The sequence below is a fragment of the Somniosus microcephalus genome, unplaced genomic scaffold, assembly GCF_052327205.1.
Source record: "Somniosus microcephalus isolate GS21.2 unplaced genomic scaffold, FLI_Smic_1.0 unresolved_chr1, whole genome shotgun sequence".
NCBI lineage: Eukaryota > Metazoa > Chordata > Chondrichthyes > Squaliformes > Somniosidae > Somniosus > Somniosus microcephalus.
In genome coordinates, this window is record NW_028225179.1 from 155,770,363 (window position 1) to 155,776,151 (window position 5,789).

At 45.8% G+C, this 5,789-nt stretch overlaps 1 non-coding gene across 1 annotated transcript; it reads left to right on the plus strand.

The window, feature by feature from the left end:
* The first annotated feature begins 5,393 nt into the window (after positions 1-5,393).
* trnak-cuu (transfer RNA lysine (anticodon CUU)) lies at positions 5,394-5,466 on the plus strand. Its single transcript has one exon. It is a non-coding gene; the product is annotated as a tRNA-Lys (tRNA).
* The last annotated feature ends 323 nt before the right edge of the window (positions 5,467-5,789 follow it).

Here is a 5,789-nt window from a genome sequence, read left to right on the forward strand (position 1 = left end):
GGATACGGGAGTGAGGAAGGGACACTGTCGGTATCTGTGCTGAGTTTGAGTCTGTGCAGACTGGTACAGGCTCAGATAATACGAGACATTTTATTTTATTCACATTTAATTGCAAGATGAATTCTTCCATTATTCATATTTATTCAATTTTATTGGGAAGGTTTCTTTCCAGTTTCGAACCGGGGACCATTTCTCCAACATAATATTTCTGCCCGGGAGCGAACCGGGGCCTTGTCGCCTATGAGGCGAACATGATAAACCGCTACACTACGGAAACCTCTGCTTAGCTGCACATCCAGAAAGAACTGTTCAGCGAGAAGGTGAAATGCTGAATCCCAGATTCTGGATTAATTTCCTTTCACTAACATTTCTCTGACCAAAACTGCACAAGTCAAAAATGTTCCTTTCAAAGTCATTAAACTCTCGAATTTCCACGTCGCCCCCGAATCTCCTGAATCAGATGCCTCCAGTTTTGCCACTCAATCAATGTCCCTTTGCAAACTTCTGCTCCCATCCCCACTAATTACTGTGCCACCGTCAAACGTGGTTTACAGTTATCGATCGTAGGATCTGCAATGCACTGCCTGAAAGGGTGCTGGAGGCAGATTCAATCGTGGTTTTCAAAAGGCAGTTGCATAAGTAGCTGTATGATTGTATGATTCAATGAGGTCACCTCTGGTTCTTCTAAACTCCAGAGACTATAGGCCCAATCTACTCAATCGCTGCTCATAGGACAGCCCTCTCATTGCAGGAATCAGTCTAGTGAACCTTCGTCACACCCCATCTAAGGCAAGTATATCCTTCAACAGGTAAGGTGACCACAACTAAAATACGGTTTGATCTGCTGGTAGTAAGCGAGCAAGAAACTGCCAGATATTGCAGTTTGTACAAGTGTTCCCTGGTGGTCTAGTGGTTAGGATTCGGCGCTCTCAGCACCGCGGCCCGTGGTTCTTACAACACTGTTTAATAAAATAATTCAAGTCTGTGAGACACTTAATAATTCTCTTAATCAACCCACTGCTTTTTGTTGCCCACTGAAGGAAATGCTAACATGTTTGCCAGGTGACAGTCAAAATTTAATAACTATTTTGTAGAATCAGACAGCACAGAATGAGCCCATTAAGCCCCATCGTGCCTGTGCCGGCTGGTTGAAAGAACGATTCAATTAGTCCCACTGCCCTGCTCTTTCCCCAGAGCCCTGCGGATCCAGCAGCTACATTTCCCTTTTGAAAGTTAATATTGAATCTATGATTTTATGACATATTTTATATTTTTACACGGCCTTGTTTGCAGTTCTGAATATTGTCCACCCGCCGGAAGTTGAATTGTTTTTCAGAAGCTGCTCGACCTGTTGTGTATTTGGAGCAGTTTCCCAGTTTATTTCCCTGTGATTGTGGGGGCTCGGCGTGTGTCATTGGATTGGCTGCAGCCCGCCGGCAGCAGGCGGTGAAAGCGGGCGTGAGACGGTGAGTGACAGGTGAGCGCTGCTTCTGATGCTGTCTGACACCCGGTGGACTCGAGTGGGCCGGGATTTTAAAGACCTTTTATTGCTGCAAGGCAGGAGAAATAGAACAGTGTTCGTGCAACGTGCATATATACAAACATAATGTACGGCCGATGTGGACTTTGTGGCACAACGATAGCGCGTCTGACTCCAAATCCAAAGACTGCGTGTTCAAATCACGTGTGGGTCACTGTCCTTCTGAATAATTTCGGAAATAGTATTTTCTTAGCTGTTTCTCAATTACCAGCCCCTTGCTCCAAAGACTGTGTCTGGGAAAGAAAGCGCCACAATTCCTCATTTATTTAATGTCACAAGACACAAACACAGGTGTTGCTTCAAAATCAACCTGTAGGTGGCCACACACAGATTAAACAGAGACAAAGAACCAGACAGAACCGGGAAACACCGGGAAATAGACCAGCGATATTGACAAGGACTAAAACCGCTTTGCGATCAGAAAATTGCATGTAGTCCTGTGGTTAATGAAAGGACGTTTGATGCTTGATTTCCTTAAACACCTTGGAATTCAGGAGAACCTGGTTCGTGGTTTGCAGAACAAGTTAAACCCCTGGAGCGGAGCCACCAGGCGCCTGGCTGCAATCAGCGACAAAGACACTGAAAGTTATTGGACCCGGCGAGCTCAGTCGATGGAGCAGTGGTTCTCAACCTGTGGTCCACAGGCCACCAGTGGGCCGCGAGGGTACTGCAGGTGGTCCGTGAAAAAATGGTCCAAACCCCTAAAATAATCGTGTCTGTTGTCTCCACAGATGTTGAATGGCCCGCCGTGTGGTTCCAGTGTTTTTATTGCTGTTTAAAGCTGCGTTTTGGGGATGAGCTGATGGAAGTGAAAACCTGCCGGGGATGGAGGGCGGGTTGGTTTTCTGGAAGGAGCAAATCAACTGGGCCGAAAAATCAGCTCCAGATAAATTCACCAAATATTTCCCACCTCACTACCGCACAACGGCAAGTACTGCTCCACTCTACCATATAAACCCAACTAGTGCCCCCTCAATTCAACAACCTTCACCAGTGTCCCCACTATTGTACAACCTCGGGTGTGCCTGTACAGAGTGCGGGTCTTTGACAGTGGGTTTTATACAACAATCTTCACCAGTGTCCCCACTATTGTACAACCTCAGGTGTGCCTGTACAGAGTGCGGGTCTTTGACAGTAGGTTTTATACAACAATCTTCACCAGTGTCCCCACTATTGTACAACCTCAGGTGTGCCTGTACAGAGTGCGGGTCTTTGACAGTGGGTTTTATACAACAATCTTCACCAGTGTCCCCACTATTGTACAACCTCAGGTGTGCCTGTACAGAGTGCGGGTCTTTGACAGTAGGTTTTATACAACAATCTTCACCAGTGTCCCCACTATTGTACAACCTCGGGTGTGCCTGTACAGAGTGTGGGTCTTTGACAGTAGGTTTTACACAACAATCTTCACCAGTGTCCCCACTATTGTACAACCTCAGGTGTGCCTGTACAGAGTGCGGGTCTTTGACAGTAGGTTTTATACAACAACCTTCACCAGTGTCCCCACTATTGTACAACCTCGGGTGTGCCTGTACAGAGTGCGGGTCTTTGACAGTAGGTTTTATACAACAACCTTCACCAGTGTCCCCACTATTGTACAACCTCAGGTGTGCCTGTACAGAGTGCGGGTCTTTGACAGTGGGTTTTATACAACAATCTTCACCAGTGTCCCCACTATTGTACAACCTCAGGTGTGCCTGTACAGAGTGCGGGTCTTTGACAGTGGGTTTTATACAACAACCTTCACCAGTGTCCCCACTATTGTACAACCTCAGGTGTGCCTGTACAGAGTGCGGGTCTTTGACAGTGGGTTTTATACAACAACCTTCACCAGTGTCCCCACTATTGTACAACCTCGGGTGTGCCTGTACAGAGTGCGGGTCTTTGACAGTAGGTTTTATACAACAACCTTCACCAGTGTCCTCACTATTGTACAACCCCAGGTGTGCCTGTACAGAGTGCGGGTCTTTGACAGTGGGTTTTATACAACAACCTTCACCAGTGTCCCCACTATTGTACAACCTCGGGTGTGCCTGTACAGAGTGCGGGTCTTTGACAGTGGGTTTTATACAACAACCTTCACCAGTGTCCCCACTATTGTACAACCTCGGGTGTGCCTGTACAGAGTGCGGGTCTTTGACAGTAGGTTTTATACAACAACCTTCACCAGTGTCCCCACTATTGTACAACCTCAGGTGTGCCTGTATAGAGTGTGGGTCTTTGACAGTAGGTTTTATACAACAACCTTCACCAGTGTCCCCACTATTGTACAACCTCAGGTGTGCCTGTATAGAGTGCGGGTCTTTGACAGTAGGTTTTATACAACAACCTTCACCAGTGTCCCCACTATTGTACAACCTCAGGTGTGCCTGTACAGAGTGCGGGTCTTTGACAGTAGGTTTTATACAACAGCAGCCGCCAGTCCTCCTGTGTTCACACTAAGTAAAACTAGATGTCATAGATATAAGATCCTCAATATTAAATCCAGTCGGGAATTCAGGAAAAACTTGTTTATGCAAAGACTGGTTGGAATGTGGAACGCGATACCACAGGTCCCAGATATCAGTGAGGGGGGAGAAACATTCCAGCCGTGAGTTGGCTCCGTAACTTAGCTGGTTTATGTAAACAGGAGAGCTTTGGGTTCGAATCCCAGCGGGATTTTTTTTTTAAGAACAAAATATTCTCTTATGATCCCACAGAGGTTGGCTGCTTCTCGTTTGAAAGTGCTGCAATCCTTTGGGATGGGAACGGATAAAGGCTCATCACACTCACATCACAAATACATCTTAAATTCTGACTGTCATTCGGCCAACATGTTAACATTTCCTCCAGTCAGCAACAGAAAGTTATCGGTTTATTAATGGCGATTAAAACAGTTATTCATCGTGATACTGCCTTTAATTATAAGTTCGTGTCATTGATTTAATAAACTGCACAACTGTTTTATAAAAATCAGACCGGAAATCAACCCCGTGCTCTGGTTGCTCCGAATTCCAGCCCCTGGCCCACCAGGGAACGCTCCACCCAGCAGCTGTGAGAGCTGTAAATATACTGGGTGCACCCCCGCCAGATACACATGTATTCCTGACTGGTGCTCGATGTAAATGTTTATTATCTCTGCAAGTTACAAGTGTCTGTAGATATATCTGAATTAATTATTCATTTATTGGGTCTCATCTGTCTACATATCGTTGTACTGCACTTGTGCACTAACAATGACAATAAAGTTGATTATTATTATTATCTGTTTAATTGTGAATTGAGGCAGTGAATTCCAGACCCCAACAACTCGCAGTGTGAAAACAATGGCTCCTAATGTCACCTCGGATCCTTCTGCCAATCACCTTCACTCTGTGTCCTCTGGTCACCGACTCTTTAACCGCTGGAAACATGTTTCTCCTCATTTACCATATCAAACCCGTTCATGAATTTAAACACCTGTCAAAACCTCTGCTCCAAAGATCACAACCCCAGCTTCTCCAGTCCCCCACACACTGAAGTCCCTCATCCCTTGTACCATTCCAGTAAATCATTTCTGTTCATTTCTTCCATCTAATAAATAACTACAGTGAAACGTTCATAAGAAAAAGCACGAACAGAATAAAAAAGAGAGAAATAAATACTGAGCAAAATGGATATTAATGTTTAAGAACATAAGAAATAGGAGCAGGAGTAGGCCATTCGGCCCTTCGAGCCTGCACCGCCATTCAATGAGATCATGGCTGATCTTAGCAGGTGAAATAACAGAAGATCTGAGTTTTATGATCGGTCAGTGAGAGGAATCCGTCTGTCAATCGGGCTTTGGCCATTCGATTTACTGATAAAGACAGACAGGGAGCACAGCTGCAGGCCGGCCCGGCTAGCTCAGTCGGTAGAGTATGAGACTCTTAATCTCAGGGTCGTGGGTTCGAGCCCCACGTTGGGCGGTTGTTTTTGCTGCTGATTTTACAGGCGGTCCCCAGCTCTGAATTCCGCTCCAGAGTGTTTGATGTAAATGAGACTGAACAACAATATCAGAAAATCTCTCCATGATTCTGGACTCTTATCTCTCTCTCGTTGAACATCATATCATTTCACCGTCAGTGCGGCTCAGTGGGACTTCGGGCCAGTCTCTCCCTTCACAGCGCATCAGTGCCGGGAAAACAACGGGGAACTTTACACACATGTTGTGCTCTGTAACTTCTTATAAAAACTTCAGTATACTTCACTCCGTGTCCAACCCTGTGAGGTCTCCCCTGGTGGGTCAGCT